Here is a 21,059-nt window from a genome sequence, read left to right as displayed (position 1 = left end):
TTCATCTTTTGAGATGATTAGATTCTCTTAAGTCAAATTCTCGTATTTCCAGATGTGGGATTACAGCATGAAAGGTTGTCACACACTAAGCAGGAGAGTGAACTTGAACCCAAGTTAGTCTAAGTCCAAAATCCCCATCTTTAATCCTGCCAAATGTTTTTGTTGGTGATGGTGGTAGTGGTGGGTTTTGTTGTTGTTTGTTTGTTTTTAAAACGGAATCTTGCTCTGTCGCCCAGGCTGGAGTGCAGTGGCCCAATCTCAGCTCACTGCAACCTCTGCCTCCCAGATTCAAGCAATTTTCTTGCCTCAGCCTCCCAAATAGCTGGAATTACAGGCGCCAGTCACCATGCTCACTTAATTTTGTATTTTTAGTAGAGACAGGGTTTCACCATGTTGGCCAGGCTGGTCTCAAACTCCTGTCCTTAGGTGATCCACCTGCCTCAACCTCCCAAAGTGCTGGGATTACAGGCGTGAGACACCGCGCCCAGCCCCAAATGTTATTATATTTAAAGAAAGATAGGAATGAGGCTTCACTGAGGACAGGGTAGGGGGTGGGGTCTCTCCTGCCCCCAACGTCCCACCCACACACATGGCTTTCACCATCAACAATGGTATTCACCTGGAGCCTAGCCTGGCCCCGTTGGACAGGAAGGTGAAGTCATGAGAGACTCCCCAGTATAGTTGATAATCAAGATCTGTGCAAATGAAGAGCTTGGACCAGGCAGGAGAAACCCTGTGCGTGGCTTCTCAAAGGAGGTGGGGCCTAAACCACGTCTTCAAAGATGCACAGGGTTTTGACAAGCTGGGTGAGGGAAGGCATGGGCCAGGGCAGGGGACACGGTGTCCTGGCTTGGCAGCGAGGCCACATCCAGAGTAACCCGGAAGGCAGAAAGCAGTGAGACACAGGCTGAGGGTGGGTGGGGACAGCTCCAGAAGGGCACATGCTTAACGTGTCCCCTGTGCATCCCCGGGGACATGAGACAAGATTCCCTCCCCCTTTACTGTTCAGTGATTTCAAAGTTTCTTGACCTTTCGTTCAGCTCACCTCTTGGTTGCCCCACAAGTCTCCGGGGTACCTCATCTTTCCCACACCCATTTCCCACCCCACGCTCCCTACAGCTCCCTCAGCCACAGCCTCCTTCCCACGCCCTCTCCAGTTTCCACTTTCCTGCAGTGACTCCGTCATCTGTCCCAACCCCAGGAAGGCCGCCATGCCCGGAGTGCAAACCCCAGGACCGCTATGTGTCCTGGCTGGACCAGAGGGAACAGAACTCCCCCCTACACATGCACACTCACATTCGTACACACCACACACGCACACGCTCACACACACTCCTCCATCTTCACATGCTCACACTCACTCGCTCACATTCACACTCACTCCTCCAGTTGCTCAGAACAGCCATGCCCGTACTGATCCACACAGAGGAGCGGAGAAGACACTCCTGGTCGACCCGGAGCAGCTGGTTGGCAAAGGGCTGAGGGCCTGGCCACAGGGGTAGCCACTGCCCCACTTCTAGGGTGAGGGCCCCGGGCATCCACCTCTCCCTGCGGCTGCAGACCCTGCTGCAACTCTCGTCCCCTCCATGGGGGCAGGGTGGCTGCTTAGGAACGGAAACTGAGAAGAAAGACCCAGGTCCAAATCCCTGTTCCACCCTCCACCACCTTCTCCCAGACTGGATTCTGAACCTCAGTGTCCCCCTGTGCGGGTGTGGCGCCTCCATCACGGGAGTTCTGGACGACCACGTGACCTAATACATGCTAAGGGCTGGACATGCTAAGCGCTGCGCAGGTCACACAGACGGAAAACGCCTCACCACTGGAAGAGCTTCAGTAGCCTCATTATTGGAGACCCTCAGACGTCTCGCTTCAGCATCCAGAGGCCTGAACAAAGTCTCGCGGAGTTGATTCTTGTTCCAGAGTCGTCCATACAACAATTCCATTTACTAAGAAAAGTGCCCTTAGGAAAACAGCTGTCACCCTAAGCTCTCCACCCAACCCCATCACCACCAGGACAGCCTCCAGGGCCCCGGGAACCCAGGAACCTGCAGCTGCTGTCTGTACCCTGCAGACAGAGAAGCCCAAACCCAGTGGCCGAGGAGGTTCTGCTCCGCTTCCTGCCAGTCACAGACACACCCAGACACTCATCCCCAAACTGGGGCAGCTTCCTGGGACCCCTCACCTCCCCCACCCACCACCTACCAGCCTTGGTCGACTTCCTGCCACCCGGGTCGTTGAATAACGTTTGTCACCTGGTGGGAACTCTCTTGCTCTGGTTCTTTGATGGAGTGACTTTGGTGCTTTTCCCTCTTCCCATCAGCATCTCTCTCCCCAGCCCTCAGGGTCGTCTTTCCCACTAAGCCCACTCCCTTCAATCTAGAAGCAGAGCCAGCCCCACCCTCCCTGGTATCCCTGTCTGTACAGCGTCTTCCTAGGACCCCTCCTCCAATGGTCCCCTGGCCCCCACCAGTCCACCTACTCAGACAAAACCAGTGGTCTGGGAATCCAGCTAACATCTCAGCCAAAGAGGGTCTTTTCCTGGAGTAGTCCCTTGGCAGGTAGAAAAGCAGAAAATTCCAGCAGAAGCTTCAGGATATCAGAGATGGGCATGACCAGAGTGACTCAGGCACAGGAGCCACACCTGTGCCCATCATCCCACAGGAGATCCAGATGGTGGTGTGGTGTCTTTTTTTTTTTTTTTTTTGAGATAGAGTTTCGCTCTTGCTGCTCCAGCCTGGAGTACAGTGGCGCAGTCGCGGCTCACCACAACCTCCGCCTCCTGGGTTCAAGTAATTCTCCTGCCTCAGCCTCTCAAGTAGCTAGGATTACAGGCATGTACCACCATGCCCAGTTAATTTTGTACTTTTAGTAGACATGGGATTTCTCCATGTTGGTCAGGCTAGTCTCGAACTCCTGACCTCAGGTGATCCGCCCACCTCGGTCTCACAAAGTGCTGGGATTACAGGCGTGAGCCACCATGCCCAGCAGTGTGATATCTTGATGGTCCTGCCCTCCTCTCTTTGGAGCCAGGCAGGCATCTGAGAAGTTCACGTGGGCAGACTGGGCTGAGGCCCTGCCCTGGTCTGGCCCAGTGCTCTTGCCACACTGGGAGTGGTGCCTGCAGCCAAGGACATCACATACACCTGGCCGCCCCTGCAGAGCTGTGGGCTGGTCCCTAGGTGATGTGGTCCATGGCAGTTGGACTGCCCAGCTCTGTTCCCCAACTGTCTCCCAAGGGCTGAGGGGAGGACAGTATGAAGGGAGCATCTGTGCAGTTAGCGGGAAAACTCCACCCTGACCATGGTGCTCAGGTGCCCCTCCACTGGCCACAGGCATTTAAAACTCTGCCTGCTGAGTACACCTTACTTGGAACTTGTGGCACTGATTTTTTTTTTTTTTGAGATGGAGTCTCACTCCCATCGTGCAGGCTGGAGCTCAGTGGTGGGATCTCAGCTCACTGCAACCTCCACCTTCCGGGTTCAAGTGATTCTCCTTCCTCAGCCTCCCGAGTAGCTGGGATTACAGGCATGTACCACTATACTTGGCTGATTTTGTATTTTTAGTAGAGACAGGGTTTTGTTATGTTGGCCAGGCTGGTCTTGAGCTCCTGACCTCAGGTGACCCACCCGCCTCAACCTCCCAAAGTGCTAGGATTATAGGCGTGAGCCACCACGCCCGGCTGGCACTGATTTTTATGAATTCAGTGCCACTGGGTGAGAAAGATAAATGCAGTTCTCTCTGCTTTACATGCTATACAAGCAGGAAAATCAGGTTCGGGGCCAGATAGACTTGAGTTTGAGGCTCAGCAATGCCGCTTCTGAGCTGTGTGGTCCTGGGCAAGTAACTTGACCTCCTTGCACCTCATCTGCCTCATCTGTATGATGGGATTACCAGAAAACTCACCTCTAGAATTGGGACTTACCTCTAGAATTACCTCTAGAGCTCCTTTGAGCTCGTGCTGGTAAAGCCAGGCATGGGGTGGACGCTCCAGTGGTCTTAGAGGAAAGCAGCAGCTGCTAATGTCAATATTTCACAACTCCATTGAGAACTAAGTTGGCAGGAGAAGATGCCATGTTGTCCCGGGCACCCAGGCATGCCCATAAGCAATTCTGGGGGAGGGGAAAAGTAGGCCAGGAGCCTCCAAGCCCTGCGCTAGAAAAGGTAGGAACTGAGGACTCAGCCTGAGGTAGACTGCCCACTCCCCACTCTTTTTTTTTTTTTTTTTTTTTGAGACAGAGTCTCACTCTGTCACCCAGGTTGGAGTGCAGTGTGCGGTCTCGACTCATTGCAACCTCCACCTCTCGGGTTCAAGCGATTCTCATGCCTTCCAAGTAGCTGAGACTATTCTCAGCCTTCCAAGTAGCTGAGACTATAGGCACGCACCACCACACTCGGCTAAGTTTTGTATTTTTTGTAGAGATAGGGTTTTGCCCATGGGGTTAGCCAGGCTGGTCTTGAACTCCTGACCTCAGGTGATCCACCCGCCTTGACCTCCCAAAGTGCTGGGATTACAAGTGTGAGCCATCGGGCCTGGTCCTTTCCCCTTCTTTGTAACCTGCAGCCCACCCTCTCCTCAGACCCCAAAGATAGAAAGGGAGAATGGATTAATGTCAGGTTAGTTTCATCACCTTCTCAAAGAAAGCCAGGCTGCAGAAACTTTGCTGGGCTGCCCCTTTTGCACAGTTCAGTATTGTTGCTCTTCGAGGCTGACTTCATTGGATGAAGGATAGCGGTAACTCTGGCTGGTTTCCAAGGCTTGCAGGGGGAGTGACACCCGGCCTCACCTTGGGAAGATTCTGCTTCTCCCACTCCCAGGGGAGGTACTGCCTTCCTTCTTCATCTGTTTCTTCTCTAAGAAGTCCCAGGTGGCAGGCCAGGCCGTGGTGGCTCATACCTGTAATCCCAACACTTTGGGAGGCCGAGGTGGGTGGATCATGAGTTCAGGAGACTGAGACCATCCTGGCTAACATGGTGAAACCCTGTCTCTGCTAAAACTACAAAAAGATTAGCCAGGCATTGTGGCAGGTGCCTATAGTCCCGGCTACTTGGGAGGCTGAGGCAAGAGAATGGCATGAACCTGGGAGGCAGAGGTTGCAGTGAGATTGCACCACTGCACTCCAGCCTGGGCGACAGAGCGAGACTCCATCTCAAAAAAAAAAAAAAAACTCCTAGATGGTAAGTTCGTGAGTGGTTAAAAATCTCAGTATAGGTTGAAGCAGATACTGGTGGTTGATGTTGGTGGTACAACAGTTCTTCTATTTTCATTTTACTTTCCAACCTGGCCCTCTGTTTGGCAGAACTGATATAGAAAAATCCACACACTCCCCAAATTTTTTTTATATTTTTAACAGCTTTATTGAGATAGAATTTACTTACAATAAGCTGCAGTAACGGAATGTGTACAACTCAGTGAAAGTTACCAGTTGTATATGCCTGGGAAACCACCGCAATCAAGATAAAGCCAGATCTATTAGATTGGCTTCCTTGAATGGGTGACCCGTTTGTTTTATTCATGGCATTTTATTGGCAGGTGGCAGGAACTCAGCTCACACTACTTAGGCAAAGAAGAGGAGATACAGATTTGTGTAGCTGGAAAGTCCAGGGATACACCAGCTTCAGGTATGGCTGGCTTCAGGGGTTCAGCGGCCGTCATGCCCTTTCTACCCCTCTCTCAACCAAATTCTCTCCCTAGAGCTGGCAAGATGGCTCCTGGCAGCTCCCGACTAACATTCTATTTAGCGATGCCTAAGAAAAGGAGCAGTCTCCTCTGACGGCCCTGAGGAACTCCCATAGGGCAGCTTTGGGTCATGCGCCCAGCCCTGGATGGGGTAGAATCAGCACCGGGGATGCGCTTGTGAGAGCTGGGTGTGCTCATCTCTTCCTGAGCCCAAGGTCAGTGTGATGTCTCCGTGATGTTATGTTTGTAGCTCGAAGCTGGTAGTGGGGGAGTATTTACACCATGGAAACTGGCAAACGCTGCAAATCAAGGTTTTTCTCCCTGTCCCCTCTGCCTGCCCCTAGCTGGCCATTAAACAGTTACATACCCTACGAAGTCAGTCCTACCTAAATCTATGAAATAGGTTCTCCTGGGGAAAGAGCTGTTCTGTTAATAAAAGAGGAAACGGACCCTGATCAGACAGGAATAACCAAGGAACTTCACTCTGTTGAATTCAAAGCCACCTGCCGCAGACCTCAGGAAGGAGTCCTCCAGGATAACATCCTGCCCCAAACTCCCAACGGGACCAGACCAGGTTGAATCCACTGCAGAGATTGTTCAGCCAATATGGACCCTTCTAGAAGAAGGGCCCAGGCTTTGCTCCTCTCTGACAGTTCACCTCCCTCCAGCTACCCCCAACCCCAACTCCCAACCACTGCCAGTCACATTCTATGGAAAATTAAAGAACTTCCTAAGCCTGGCTGTTCTCGGCAAAGCGATTCCAGCAACCTAGACCCATGATTTTCAGCTTGTTCAGCTATTTTAAAACAACCCTCTCAAAGCAGCCCCAGAAATGGGGGCTGCGGCTTGATTTGAGGTTAAACAAATAAGTGCCATTTATCCACCAATGCTCTAGGAATGAAAGATTTCTTCAGGCAAATTCCCAAGCTGTGCGCTCCAGAAAAACTGCTGTCCCAAATTGCCGAGTGCCAACCCAGTGTTCTTCATTTCCAAAGATATTTGGGGAGTTTTCAGCTGTGCTCTGCACAGAGTGCTAGGACGGATGGCAGTGTGGGCGGCCAGGCATGCCGCCTCAGCCTCTGCTCAGCCTCACCCCGGGTCTTCTTGGCTGTGTCAGCCTCTCATGCCGGGACCCACAGAACCCTTGGAGTTCCCGGGGCATTTCTTGGCCTGCTGGGAAATGGCGCCTCTCCATCTTAGGGAGCCTGGACCAGACTGCTGGCTGTTTGAGTCAGATAGCTTTTCTTCCCATGTTTTGAGGGTAGGCAAGAATGAGAAAAAGTAAAAAAAAAAAAAAAAAAACTACACTCCACCGGCCAAGAAAGCTGAGCCTCTCTGGGATATAGGGAACAGGAGCCACTGCACACAGGAGTCTCCCATCCCTTTCTCTCTAGGAGACGTCCGTTTTTGTGCCCAAACTGGAAATCGGAACCACGAGCTCTCACATCTCCCTACTCTTGGAAGTCTTCTGTGGCAGAAACAATAATGCTCACTACATAGGCCGCTGGCTCCCCTGCATTTCCCAGCTGTGCCATATGGTTAGCTTTGGCCGATGAAATTGAGCAGAAGTGATACGTGTCATTTCCAGGCTGAAGCAGTAAAAAGCTGGTGCGCCCTTCTCCAGGGTCTGTTTCCCAGCTGCCGCAGCCATGGAGGCTGTATGTTCCAGATGGTGCTGCTACAGTTGATGGAACTTCTGTCAGCCTGGGTCCCTGAGTGAGTCTGTGGAAGAGAGCTGCAACTGCCTGCCGACCTGCTGGGACAGACAACATGAGCAAGAGGTAAGCTTTCGTTGGGCTCAGCCACTGAGACCCAGGGACTGTTTGTTACTGCACCGTTGCCTGGCACACCTGATTCAAGCTCCTGACACGCTCCGCAGACTTTGCCATGTTGTTCACTGGGAGGCACCAGCATGCATGAGATAGAAAACACTTCCTTCCACTCTGGCCAATAGGCATCACCCAAAATAGTGCTGATGAGTTTACATCCAGCCCCAAAGATTTAAGGAACTTCTCTCTGAGCTTGGGCCCACGCCTGTGCCTTCCTTTGTATTTCTCTACAGCACATGGTTGGCACTAGTATAAAAATGGCACTTTTCCACATGCCAAGGCATTTAACAGGCATAAAGCACATTTGCTGATGATCTCCCATGAGGTGGAGGAGATGGGCCTAATTCCCGTTTTAAAGCTAAGAGCATTGCAGCTTAGAAGGGTCACATTCAAGGTCACACAGCTAATTAAAGTACTTGAACCTAGGTCTGTGTCTCTTGCCCCAAAACCAGTATTTCTCAAAATGTAGTTCTGGCCAGGTACGGTGGCTCACATCTGTACTTCCAACACTTTGGGAGGCCAAGGCAGGTAGATCACTTGAGGCCAGAAGTTCGACACCAGCCTGGCCAACATGACGAAATCCCCATCTCTACTAAAAATACAAAAATCAGCCAGGTGTGGTAGTGCATACCTGTAGCCCCAGCTACTTAGGAGGCTGAGGCACAAGAGTCGCTTGAAACTGGGAGGCAGAGGTTGCAGTGAGCTGGAGATCACGCCACTGCACTCCAGCCTGGGTAACAGAATGAGACTCTGTCTCAAAAAAAAAAAAAAAAAAAAAAAAATGTAGTTCAGAGACTGAAAGCCAGGACCTGGGAATGTGCATTTTTTAAGTTTCTCAGGCCATAATTATGCTGAGTTTGAGAATCCGTGCCCCACATTGCCTCCTCCCATCTGGTCAGCTTTCTACAGTGAGAGGGGAGCAGTGGGATTTTAGGGGTGAACCAAAGGATTACCTCCCTAACCAAAGCAACAAATGAAAAATGTGTCACCTGCCAGACTGCTCTTTGTGCTCGAAATTATCCCAAAAGACTCATTTCTTTGGGTTAAAATACAAACAGTCCTAGATCACTCGGGACCTTCTCATGAATGAACTCGGGTGATTCCCAGCCAGGAACAATGGCTTGTATGAAGTCACTCTTCAAGGTCAGCTTTTGCGGGGAAACATCAGTCAAGGGTCAAGACCTTGATCTGGAAAGGCAAATCCAGCTGGAGGTTGCAGGTGGTGAGATCCTGGACAGCAGGGAGACGCTGAGCATCAATGGGGGGGGGGCAGTAGGGGGGGGGGATAGTGGGGGGGGGGGAGCGGGGGTGAGAGTGGCAGTGGGAGTGAAGGTGAAGGACTCCCAGGAGAGAAAAAAAAAATGCAACTGGGGGAGGTAGCCACACACACCAGAGTCAGAAAGAACTGGAGGCCAGGTGTAGCGGCTCATGCCTGTAATCCCAGTACTTTGGGAGGCCAAGGCAGGTGGATCGCCTGAGGTCAGGAGTTCGAGACCAGCCTGGCCAACATGATGAAACTCCATCTCTACTAAAAATACAAAAATTAGCCAGGCATGGTGGTACATGCCTGTAGTCCCAGCTACTCGGGAAACTGAGGCCGGACAATCGCTTGAGCCTGGGAGGCAGAGGTTGCAGTGAGCCGAGATTGTGCCACTGCACTCCAGCCTGGTGACAGATGCTTCCAAAAAAAAAAAAAAAAAAGAACTGGAGTAAAGCCTCAGCCTTGCTACTTATCGGTGTGACCTTGCAAATGTTACTCTACCTCCTGTGCCTAAGTTTTCTCATGTGTAAAACACAGCTAATAACAGAACCTACCTATGAGGGCATTGTAAGAATCAAACACATTCATGTGTGGAACAGTTAACATTTACTGACCCTTGTGCCAGTAGCCATGCTAAGTGCTTTGCATATATTATTAACTCATTTAATCTGCATAGACGACCAATGGTGTAGTTATTATTTTACCCATTTTATAAAGGAAGAAAGTGAGGCACAGAGAGGTGAAGTAACTTGCCCCAAGGTGGCACAGCTTCTAAGTGTCAGATTCAAAATTTGAACCTAGTCGGTCATATTTCAGGGCAGTGGCCCTGATGGCTACACTCAGCGGCAGATGCTTCATCTCACAGAGACGGCTGCAGTGGAGGGGGCCAGAGTGCAGCCTGCTGAAGGATGAACCTTTGGGCAGCGGTCCCTGTTGTTCAGGTCCAAATGCAGACTGAACAGTAGCCTTCATCATTAAGATCACTACAGAGCTAAGGGGTGAGAGCGCACTCTGCCTGTTCTCCCTCCACCCCCAAGACACTCACCCTATTCCACACCCAGAGGAGGACGTGGGGTGCTCCCTTCCAGAGCCTAGAGACCCTGGGATGGCTCCAGCCCCTTCTCCCAACATTCCCCCAGCGAAGAGCACCAGTACCCTTGCTCTGCTGTCCACCGGGCAGTTGTCCCAGGATCAGTGTTTTTGGTTGTTCCTCGTTTTGTCTTGCTTCCCTTTTAGAGTATCTCCTGAAATAAACGGCAGTGTTGCAAGGAGAAAAGGGAGCCCAGCCTCTCTGGAGCAGTTACGATGGGCAAACAGTGAAATCCACGTGCGGTGTCTCACGGGCCTTCACACCTTTGTGTGTGAAGTAAATATGATTGTCTTCATTCTGCGGATGAGGACACCAGGCCCAGAGAGGCTAAATGACTTGCTCCAAGTCACAGAGCAAGTCGGCAGCGCCTGGCTGCATCAAATGCTTGTCTACTGGAATCCAAAGCTGTTTATGGGTTTTGGGGCTCTGCGGGGGCTTTTACACCCAACCCCTAAAGGTGAAGTTCTCTGTTCCGCCTTTATTCCTTCATATGCTGAGTGTTTTGCAGCAGCGGCTCGATGCCAGGCATTGGAGTAGAGACCATAGCAACCTGGCCTCCATTTCATTCTGTTCGGCAGGGCTGGTGATCTTTCTAAATGGGCTATTTGTAGAGGTTTTCACCGCCCCAGTTTCTGGAAGGCCTGATCATCAGCCCAGGGGCTGCTCCTCGGGGATGGGAGTCAGGGGTTCAGCTTCTTCGTGGGAGAATCCAGCTCTGGGTGTTTCAGGAAATTTCTGACCTGCCAGGTTTCCTGATCAGTCAGAGCTGGGGAGTGGGGGCCGAGAGAAGAGGTTTCCCGTCAGCCCAGCTTTTGTCTCTCACATGAGCGCGAGACAGACAAACCACAACCACAGACTCGACCAGCTGTGGAAGCGTCGAACAGGAAACCCGGAACATCTGGTGCTCCACTTCCTCTGAGGGCTGTGCACGTCTGGGGCGCCGGGTGTGCGTGTGCATGTCCGCCTGTGTGCACGACTGTTTTCTCTCCTGCCGTTGGTTAGTGGGACCTGGATGCAGACAGAGCTGGAAACCACAGGTCTTGTGGTGACAAGGAAGCCAGACACTGGCTCCCCAGCCCTTACAGCACGGCGTCCCTCCTCAGACAGTAACCAGGGATCCGACCCAGTCTCGCAGGCCCTTGGCTAGCTTCAGGTCACCATGCATTTGAAGAAAGGGATTTCTTTTCCTTTCAGATTATGATGGTTTAGAGACATTGTTTGGACGTGAGGTGGGAGGGCTCTGCTTACATATAACTTGGCCTCAGCATACAGACCCACAAAAAGCAGCCTCTGGACAAAAGCTGCTTTTGTTTGTTTTTTGCTTTTTGTTTTTGAGACAGAGTCTTGCTCTGTCACCCAGGCTGGAGTGCAACCTCTGCCTCCCAGGTTCAAGCGATTCTCCTGCCTCAGCCTCCCAAGTAGCTGAGATTACAGGCACGGGCCACCATGCCTGGCTAATTTTTTTGTATTTTTACTAGAGACAGGGTTTTGCCATGTTGGTCAGGCTGGTCTCAAACTCCTGATCTCAGGTGATCCACCCGCTTCGGCCTCTCAAGGTGCTGGAATTACAGGCGTGAGCCACTGTGCCCAGTAGCCATGCTAAGTGCTTTGCATACATTATTAACTCATTTAATCTTCACAGACAAACAGCTTTTAAAAAAGCTGTTTTTAAAACAATTTGAGGAACATCTGTGGATGAACGCTAAGGCCATGTGCTGGTCAGGAGGCAGTTTATTAGTGGTGGTGTTCTCTGCATAAGGAGAAAACAGGGTTTTTAATTTTTCATTTTTCTGAAGGGAAGAATCATAAGGAAGTGGAAACAAAAGGCTCCCCAAACCATAGCATGAAGTTTAACTCTCATGATACCTTAAGGAAGTAGGCATTATTATGCCCATTTTTATGAATCATGAAATAGACGTGCAGGAGGGTTCAGAAGTCACTCCGGCTAATACGGCGCCTAACGAGCAGGGCCAAGGTTCGATTCAAACCTAATCCCAGCCTCATGTTAGATCTTAGTTCACACTTCATTCTTCCAATGAGCATTTATAAACTAAACTGTACCTAGCAAACAGCTGGGACTTCAGTGTTGCTTGAATTAATTACCTAAATGTGCCATGATGGCAGAGACAGATGTCATCCTCACGGTAGCCCCCAGGCTCAGCACAGTATCCAGGAAAGAATAGGTGCCTGTAGTCCCAGCTAATTGGGAGGCTGAGGCAGGAGAATCGCTTGAACCCGGGAGGCAGAGGTTGCAGCGAGCCAAGATGGCACCACTGAACTCCAGCCTGGGCGACAGAGCAAGACTCCATCTCATGAAAAAAAAAAAAAAAGAATGGGTGCTTAATCAATGTCAGCAAATGAATACATAAAGGAATTCCAAGTTTTAGAACAGCGATACTTTATTTTTGTTTGTTGTTTGTTTGTTTTTGTTTCTTTTGAGCCGGAGTCTGTCGATCAGGTAGGAGTCTAGTGGTGCGAATTCGGCTCACTGCAACCTCCACCTCTAGGGTTCAAGCGATTCTCCTGCCTCAGCCTCCGCAACAGCTGGGATTACAGGCGTGCACCACCACGCCAGGCTAATTTTTGTATTTTTAGTAGAGATGGGGTTTCCCCATGTTGGCCAGGCTGGCCTCAAGTAAGCCGCCCAACTCGGCCTCCCAAAGTGCTGGGTAAAAGGTGTGAGCCACCACGCCCGGCCGATACTTCGTTTTTCTGGAGGTAATTTACTTAGCAAGGCTAGCTGTTTGGATCCTGGCTAAAAATGTGAAAGAAGACAGAAAGAGTCACAAGCAGTCAACAAAAGTCACGGGTCCTAGCAGGTAAAAGTTCAAGTACTTGATTCAAAGCCGAAATTCTCAGGTCCTCAGTCGTAGCCTGGTTACCCTTACAAACACCAGGGCTAAAGAGCACGGTTAATGATCTTTCCAGGACACAAGATTTGGAAACATCTGTTTCGAAGGGAGATGGCCTGCTAGAGGAAGCTGGTGGGCAACAGCAAATTGGGAATTGGACTAACACTTTCAGACTGGGATGCCAAGAAGAACTCGCCAGCAGAGATAAGAGATGGGCAAGATGAAGAGAATGAACTGTGATTCTCGGATATCTGCCCGCAAGGTGGCTCGGAGAAAGCTAGCAGGAAACTGCAGCATCGCGGAGGATTTCTCTGGTTCAGGTTAAAGTGACAGCAGCGAGACGGTGCCGACCTCAAACCCAACTCCCGACAGCAAGCTTGAGGCCACCCGAGATGGCGCATGCGCAGTGTGCGAGGTCGTGCTCCTTTTCATACCTGCGGACCTGCGGAGTCTTCTTCCTGAGCAGGGCTTACGTCACGCAAGCGCCGCGAGTGTGTGACGTCATCTGTGAGCGCCACGCGCGGTCCCGAAACCCTGAGCACCTTCTGGCTAAGGCGTTGCTGTAGAGACCGTGCGCCGAGTCCCGCCCCCGAGGCGGGATTGGAGGAGAACTGGTCAGCTGACAAGGGTGACGTTTCGAAAGCGCGCGGTAGGCCGTGCTGGGACTCAGAGCCCGAAAACTGATTTGAGGGGCGTCTTGACCGAAGGTACTAAATATCACATGGCTCCATTAAAGTAAAAATGCAAACTGCCCTAATGGGATTTCATATAAGGCCAGAGGGCTGGGAAGACTTAAATGTATCACTTCAGTAGCTTAGGGGTGGGAAGAAGAGTTTGGACCAGCGCCGGGATAACCTGACCTTTTTGAGCCTTAATTTCTTCTCGAAGGGATCTTTCCCATCAGCATATAAACATGTGATTTCCCCGTTCCTGAGAACCCTGTCGTGGCTCCAGCTCCCATCCCATCCCCTCACTTTCTGAATATCGTAACTCCTTGGAAGAGTTTGTATATTCTTTGTCCAGCTCTCTCCTCCCACTTTGTTGAACTCCCTCCAGACAAACTCAGTCTCTCCCCCGTCCTCCTCTTACCTGCTCTATCAGCAATTTTTGATACAGTTTATCACCCTCTCCTCCGCAAAACTTTCCTCACTTGGCTTTTGGCAGTGCACACACTTGTTTTTTTCCTCCATCCCAGCCCCACCTTCTCTGTTTCTTTTGCGAGCCTCTCCTCTTTTTCCTGACCTCTAAATGTAGCAGTGCCCCCAGCACTGGCTCCTTGGACTTCTCTTTCTTTTCACTTAATCCCTTGATGATTTCATCGGGTTTCATGGCTTTAAATACTATGTGCTGATGACTCCCATCCGTATAGCTCCAGCCTAGAAAAATCCTTCTGGCTTCTCGGGCTGTAAACTTTGAATTCTTCATCCCGTGTCAAATCTGTCAGCAGATCCTATTGGCTTTTCTTCTTTCCCCAGAATCCGGTCTCCACTGACACCATCTTAGACCAAGCCCCCATCTCTCACCTGGATTATTGTAATTGCCTAACTGGTCCCTCTTCTATCCCTACCCCGTCAGTCTATATTTACATAACAACCTCAGTAATTCTGTTAAAAGTATCATGTGGCTCCTCTGTGCAAAAACTACCAAAGTAAAAGCCAAAGCTTTACTATGGCTAGAAATGTTACACACGACCAGGCCTCTATTCTAGACCTTTCTTTTCTTGTCTCCCTTGCTCACTTAACACCAGCCACATTGGCCATTTTGCCAGGCTTGCTTCTGCCTCTGGGATCCTGAACTTGCCTTTACCTCTGCCGGGAACTTGTCCTCACTTATCCCCAGGGCGCTCTCCCTTACCTCCTCCAAGACTTGGCTCAAATGTTCCTCACTGAGAAAGGCCTTCACCAACCTCCTGGTTTTACATTGCAAATCAGACTCCCCCAAGCCCGCACTCCCATTCCCTTCCCTTTTGCTCCATTGCATTTAATTTAATAAACCTTCTAATAAGCCGTTTAATTTAGTTCTTTATCTTATTTGATGTCCCTCTCCGCATGAAGACAGGAATTTGTTTCATCATTGCTCCATCCCCAATTTTGAGACAGTGTGTGTGGCACATGATAGATGCTCAGTACAGGTCTGTGGGGAGAATGGGTGCACTGCAGAATCCAAGGGTTAAGGCATGGTTAGGAGCTGGAGCTTTAGAGGCTTGGGTTCCAGGCTCCCTTTACCACTTAGCTGCTTTGTGGGGTTTTTTGTTTGTTTGTTTTTTTGAGATAGAGTCTCGCTCTGTGGCCCAGGCTAGAGTTTAGTGGCCCCATCTCGGCTCACTGCAACCTCTGCCTCCCAGGTTCGAGTGATTCTCCTGCCTCAGCCTCCCAAGAGTAGCCTGGGACTACAGGCACCCACCATCACACCTGGCTAATTTTTGTATTTTTAGTAGAAACGGGGTTTTGCTATGTTAACCAGGCTGGTCTTGAACTCCTGACCTCAGGTGGTTCACCCACTTTGGCCTCTCAAAGTGCTGGGATTCTTTGGGAAACTGAGGCAAGTGGATCACCTGAGATCAGGAGTTTGAGACCACCCTGGCCAATGTGGTGAAACCCCATCTCTACTAAAAATACTAAAATTAGCCAAGCATGGTGGTGGGTGCCTGTAGTCCCAGCTACTCAGGGGGCTGAGGCAGGAGAATCGCTTGAACCTGGGAGGCGGAGGTAGCAGTGAGCTGAGATCACACCACTGCACTGCAGCCTGGGCAACAGAGCGAGACTCCATCTCAAAAAAAAAAAAAAGTGCTGGGATTGCAGGTGTGAGCCACCGCACCTGGCCATACTTTGTGGTCTTTAAGAAATTTATTTAACCTTCCTGAGCCTCAGTTTCCTCATTTCTGTTGTGGACAAAATAATACCTAAGGCTTTCATTTGACAATACTGAACACCCCTAGATGACCAGCTCCTGGAGACGCAATGGAGAACCTGAATGTCCCCTCGCTCCCCTGGAGTCTGTATGCTGAGGAAGGGGCTACAGACAATAGCCAGGCACTCACCCAAATAAGACATTCTTCATGAATTGTGGTAAGTGTGATGAAGGAAAAGCAGTTCGTGCTGAAGAGGCAGGCTGGGAAAGAACTTCCCTGAGAGGGCAATTTCACCGTCCAAGTCCACTTAGGCTGCCATAACAAAACGCCACAGACGGGGGCATTTAAACAGCAGACATTTGTCTTCTCATGGTTCTGGAGGGCAGAAATCCAAGCTGAAGGTGTCAGCAGGTTTGATTTTTCCTGAAGCCTCTCTTCTTGACTTGCAGATGGCCACCTTCTCTCTGTGTCCTCACATAGATGATCTTCTCTCTGTGCCTGCACACCCCTGCTGCTGGGGTCTCCACTGTCCTAATTTCTTTTTTTTTTTTTTTTGGAGACAGAGTCTCACTCTGTTGCCCAGGCTGGAGTACAGTGGCGTGATCTCAGCTAACCGCAAGCTCTGCCTCCCAGGTTCAAGCAATTCTTCTGCTCAGCCTCCCAAGTAGCTGGGACTACAGGTGCATGCCACCACGCCTGTCTAATTTTTGTATTTTTAGTAGAGATGGGGTTTCACCATGTTGATCAGGCTGGTCTCAAACTCCTTACCCCGTGATCCCCCCACCTTGGCCTCCCAAAGTGCTGGGGTTACAGGCGTGAGCTACTGTGCCCGGCCATTTTTTTTTTTTTTTTTTTTTTTTTTTTTGGAGATGGAGTCTCACTCTGTTGCCTAGGCTGGAGTGCGGTGGTGGGATCTTGGCTCACTGCACCCTCCATCTCCCAGGTTCAAGTGATTCTCCTGCCTCCCTCCCAAGTAGCTGGGATTACAGGTGCACGCCACCACACCCGACTAATTTTTGTATTTTTAGTAGAGATGGAGTTTCACCATGTTGGTCAGGCTGGTCTTGAACTCCTGACCTCAGGTGATCCGCCCACCTCAGCCTCCCAAAGTGCTGGTATTACAGGTGTGAGCACCATGTCCAGCACAGTGTCCTAAGCACTTTTAAGAACATCAGTCAGACTGGATTAGGGCCCACTCCAGTGGCCTCATTTGAACGTAATTATTTTAAGGCCAAATACAATCACTTTCTGAAGTCCTGGGGGTTAGGGCTTCAACGTATGAGTGGTAGGGCACTCAGTTCAGCCCATGACATTATTTAAAATGCAAAGGATGCATAGAAAGGAGCCATGGAGCAAGAGGAACCTTTCAGGGAAAGAAACGAATGTGCAGAAACCCTGTGGCTGTGGAAGGCCCATGTGGCTTGAACTCAGAGTAAGGGGTCTTGGTGGGAGTTACACTGGGAGTTGAGGGTGAGGAGCCACCTAGAACCGTTGTTGGGAGTGATTGGAGTGATGTGGTAAGAATTCTGTAATGCAGCGTTCCCCAATCTTTTTGGCACCAGGGACCGGTTTCATAGAAAACAATTCTTCCACGGACCGGGTCCGGGGAGGTTGGTTTTGGAATGAAGCTGGTCCACCTCAGATCATCAGGCATTAGATTCTCATAAGGAGTGTGCAGCTTAGATCCTGGTATGCACAGTTCACAATAGGGTTCGTGCCCCTATGAGAATCTGAGGCTGTTGCTGATCTGACAGGAGGTGGAGCTCAGGTGATCATGCTTGCCTCCTGCTGGGAGGCCCAGTTCCTAACAGGCTATGGACTGCTTCTGGTCTGTGTGCTGGCGGTTTGGGACTGCTGCTCTAATGGAAAGGTTACTGTGGCCACAGATGGGTTGGAGGGAGGCCCCCTTAGCTCCAGAGCTACTGTGATGGTGACACACTGCATGGCGTCTCATAGTCGGGGCTCCGTAGAGGGTTACTGGTTAATATTTTTCATAATGGCCACCTGACACGGTTGATGGGAGGACTGAATGAAAAAGAGGCCAAAAAGGTCTTAATAAATAAGTGATAAGGAGAAACCAGGATAAGCATCCAAAAGTACCGAAGAGTCTGTATTTGGTGGCGCTGGAGATAGTGTAGTTTAATCAGATGTGATCGCTACTTGTCCTGGAAGGTTTTAGATGCAACTCATGCAAAAGAGGAAAGAAGTGGCTGGAGCAGGGAGTCACTGACTATGTGTCGTCCTCCGGAAGCCCAAGTACAGTGGAAACGGTCTGAGAGAAGGAGCACTCATCTTTTATTTCTTTTCTTCAGATTCAACTGAAAGCCCCCCTTAAGTTGACTGTCAGGGTGCTGATACACAGAGCTACTCCTAGAAGATTGAGGGTACAGGTAAGGAATGGGAGTTCGCCTCCTGCAGGCGCTCAGTAAGAGTACTGTTGGGCAGCGGGAAGGTTTCTCATTTCATTCTTGGAATTCAGGGTCCAGAAGTGGAACCTGATGTGAGCTCCTATCTCCTTTCAACTTGAGTGGTGATTCTACCTTTTCTTCTTTTCTTTTGAGACAGAGTCTCGCTCGGTCAGCCAGGCTAGAGTGCAGTGGTGCAATTGCAGCTCACTGCAGCCTCCACCTCCTGGGCTCAAGTGATCCTCCCGCCTCAGCCTCCCTAGTGTTGGGACTACTGACATGCCACACCACCCCCAGCTAATTTTTTTATTCCTTGTAGAGATGTGGTCTTTGCCCTGGCTGGTCTCGGCCTCCTGGGCTCAAGCAATCCTTCTGCCTGGGCCCCCCAAAGTGCTGGGATTACAGGCATGAGCCACTGTGCCTGGCTTTCTTTTGTTTTTTAAGAGCTAGGGTCTGTCGCTCAGGCTGGATGCAGTGGCTATTCGCAGGAGCAGTCATAGTTCACTGCAGCCTCGAACTCCTGGTCTCAAGTGATGCCCCTACCTTAGCCTGTAGCTGGGACTACAGGCATGCATCACCACACACAGCTTATGACTGTACGTTTTGATAATTTAATGCAACAAAGACTGCTCTTTGTCTTGGAAGGAACCAAGACAAGCATTTTATCCCAATGGCTAAAAAACTCTGACTGTCCTCCTCCACACCCTTGACAGAGGGCCATCTGCCAGTGATTGGGAATGCACTAGACAGCCCATCTTCATTTTGGACAGAATTAATTGTTAGAATCTGCTTTGTAACACTAGGCCAAATATATGTCTTGTAAGTCCTGGTCTGGCCTTCAGGAGCTGCACAGACTCAGTTCTTCTTTACGGCATTAAATATGTGACGATGGCCCTGGGCTCTAGGCCACCCTTACAAGGCCTCCAAGTCTTCTGTTCACAAATTGAACACCTTACCCCAACAAAAAAGGTTTTTTTTTGTTTTCTTAATGATGCTTTTATGAATATTCTTCTACATAAATCTCTTCATACTTGCCTTTGGATACATTTCTATAAATGAAACTTCTGAGACAAATGGCGCAGTTTATAGTTTGTGCTCTCTATTTCCAGATTACCCTCCAGAATGGATGATTTTTGCTTGTACGCCCACCAGCAATTTACAAGAGAACCTGTTTCCCCCACCTTACCCGCCAACATGGGGAGTTTTTATTCTTTTAATCATTACCAATCTGATAAGGGGAAATGATTATTTCATGGTTGCCTTAATTTTCATTTCTTTGATTATGAGATTGGACATGTTTTCCAACCACATCCTATACTTTTGCAGTCGAGTTTTGGAGCTCAGTGCAGGACCTTACATGTATTCCTGTTAAATTTTATCTTGTTGGATTCAACCAATCATTCCTTCCTGTTGAGATAATTTTGGACCTGACTCTGCAGTCCCAGCATGTTGGCCTTCCTTCCCAGTCTGGTGTTATTTGCACGGTTGATAAGCAGTTATCTTTGGACTTATCCAGGCTGTTGACAGAATGTTAATGAGTGTAGGGCCAAGGACAGAACTGCTTGGCATTCCACTAGAGAAAGCCTTGGGATGATACCGTCCCATCTGCTGTGACAGTTCAACCTCACCATGCCTAGGAGTCATGGCTGTGTTAGGAGCCTTCACCTGGGACACAGGGCCTGGGCACAGATTCCAGCCCTGGCTCTGATTAGTTGTGTGGCCTTGAGAAAGTGCTGTCATCTCTCACTGAGATGTACTTTTGAGCTCTAGCAGCCTTTTTCTCACTATTCTGTCCATAAGAATTTCGTGAGAAACGGTCAAATTGTTGTCAAAAGTCATGGCACTGTCGCAAAGTATTCACCCCATTTTCTAATTTAGTGGAAGCAACACAACGACAACCCTTTGTCATGGACATTGACCTCTGGGATCACCCTTCCTATGTGCTGGTCAACCATTTGTTTGATTTTCTGCCCCAGAATTTTGCCCATGATCAACATGAGGCTCAACAGCCTTCAGTTTATCCAATTCACACTTTTTTTTTTTTTAAATACAGGGTTTTGGCCTCCTCAGTTCTCCATGATTCCTCATGGAGGAATCACACCCTGAGCAGCACCCTGAGACGTCAGAAGTGCTCAGCACTCCCTACCAGGGCTTGTTGGTTCTGTCGCCCTGGTTCAGTTTTCTTTCATATCAGGAAGGAGCAAGGTGGGAGGGCCACCTCTCCTCTAGGCATGGACAGAGGGCCAGAGTTCATTCACAGCTGTGGCAGCATTGAAAGGAAACGGGGAAAATGCTTAGTTTGGCGGAAAAGGGGCTTTGTGAGACTGACACATGGCATCTGCCCAAGTCATGAGCTGAAGAAACAGCTTCCATGGCCCTGCCAGAGGGACCTCTGGTTATGCATCATTCTCTCCAGCCCTGAGCTTCATCAAGAAAATAAGTATCAGCAGTATCATCTCCAAATGAAATGATGGCACATTATGTCACCTGTCTTTCCTTCAACATCAGAATCAGACAAGACTATGCTAAGGAGGGAGCAGTAAACATTAACCCCATGTAACAGATAAAAGACTAAAAGAGAAATTAGATAACTGGTTTAAGTGACACAGGGAATCCATCATAACTCTGGTGACATGGCTTCTTATCATGCCTGGAATGTAGTTACTGATTTACACGTTGTAAATTTCTCAGTACACGATGTACAAGTGGCCACTCCGTACTGTCTGTTTATTCAGACTAATAGTAATCACGATAATATGCCAGGCACAGTGGCTCACACCTGTAATCCCAGCACTTTGGGAGGTGGAGGCAGGAGGATTGCTTGAGCCCAGGAGTTTGAGACCAACCTGGGCAACATGGCATGATCCGGTCTCTATATAAAATTTAAAAATTTAGCTGAGCATGGTGGCGCACTCCTGTGGTCCCAACTACAGGGGAGGCTGAGGCAGCAGGATCGCTTGAGTCTGGGAGGTCAAGGCTGCAGTGAGCTAGGTTCACACCACTGCACTCTAGCCTGGGCGACAGAGTGAGATCCTGGCTCAAAAAAAATAGATAGATAGATAGATAGATAGATAGATAGATAGATAGATAGATA

General features: G+C 49.8%; 2 long non-coding RNA genes across 3 annotated transcripts in view; one reads left to right on the top strand and one right to left on the bottom strand.

Moving 5' to 3' along the window:
• Nucleotides 1–9,354: 9,354 nt before the first annotated feature.
• LOC111544681 lies at nucleotides 9,355–13,217 on the bottom strand. Of its 2 annotated transcripts, none has more exons than XR_002732244.1 (2): nucleotides 13,144–13,217; nucleotides 9,355–11,607 (listed from the first exon to the last, which is right to left on the bottom strand). It is a non-coding gene; the product is annotated as an uncharacterized LOC111544681 (long non-coding RNA). The 2 variants fall into 2 exon arrangements; XR_002732243.1 differs by lacking the exon at nucleotides 13,144–13,217 and adding an exon at nucleotides 13,061–13,133.
• Nucleotides 13,218–13,341: 124 nt separating this feature from the next.
• LOC111544642 overlaps nucleotides 13,342–21,059 on the top strand; it is a 15,989-nt gene continuing 8,271 nt past the window's right edge. Inside the window, exons 1-3 of the long non-coding RNA XR_002732232.1 lie at nucleotides 13,342–13,416; nucleotides 15,648–15,777; nucleotides 17,873–17,950. This is a non-coding gene — a long non-coding RNA (uncharacterized LOC111544642). The remainder of the gene's footprint in view (nucleotides 13,417–15,647; nucleotides 15,778–17,872; nucleotides 17,951–21,059) is intronic.

Source organism: Piliocolobus tephrosceles, chromosome 1, assembly GCF_002776525.5.
Source record: "Piliocolobus tephrosceles isolate RC106 chromosome 1, ASM277652v3, whole genome shotgun sequence".
Taxonomy (NCBI): domain Eukaryota; kingdom Metazoa; phylum Chordata; class Mammalia; order Primates; family Cercopithecidae; genus Piliocolobus; species Piliocolobus tephrosceles.
Note: the sequence above shows the minus strand (reverse complement) of the source record. Positions and strands in the feature narration are given on the sequence as shown.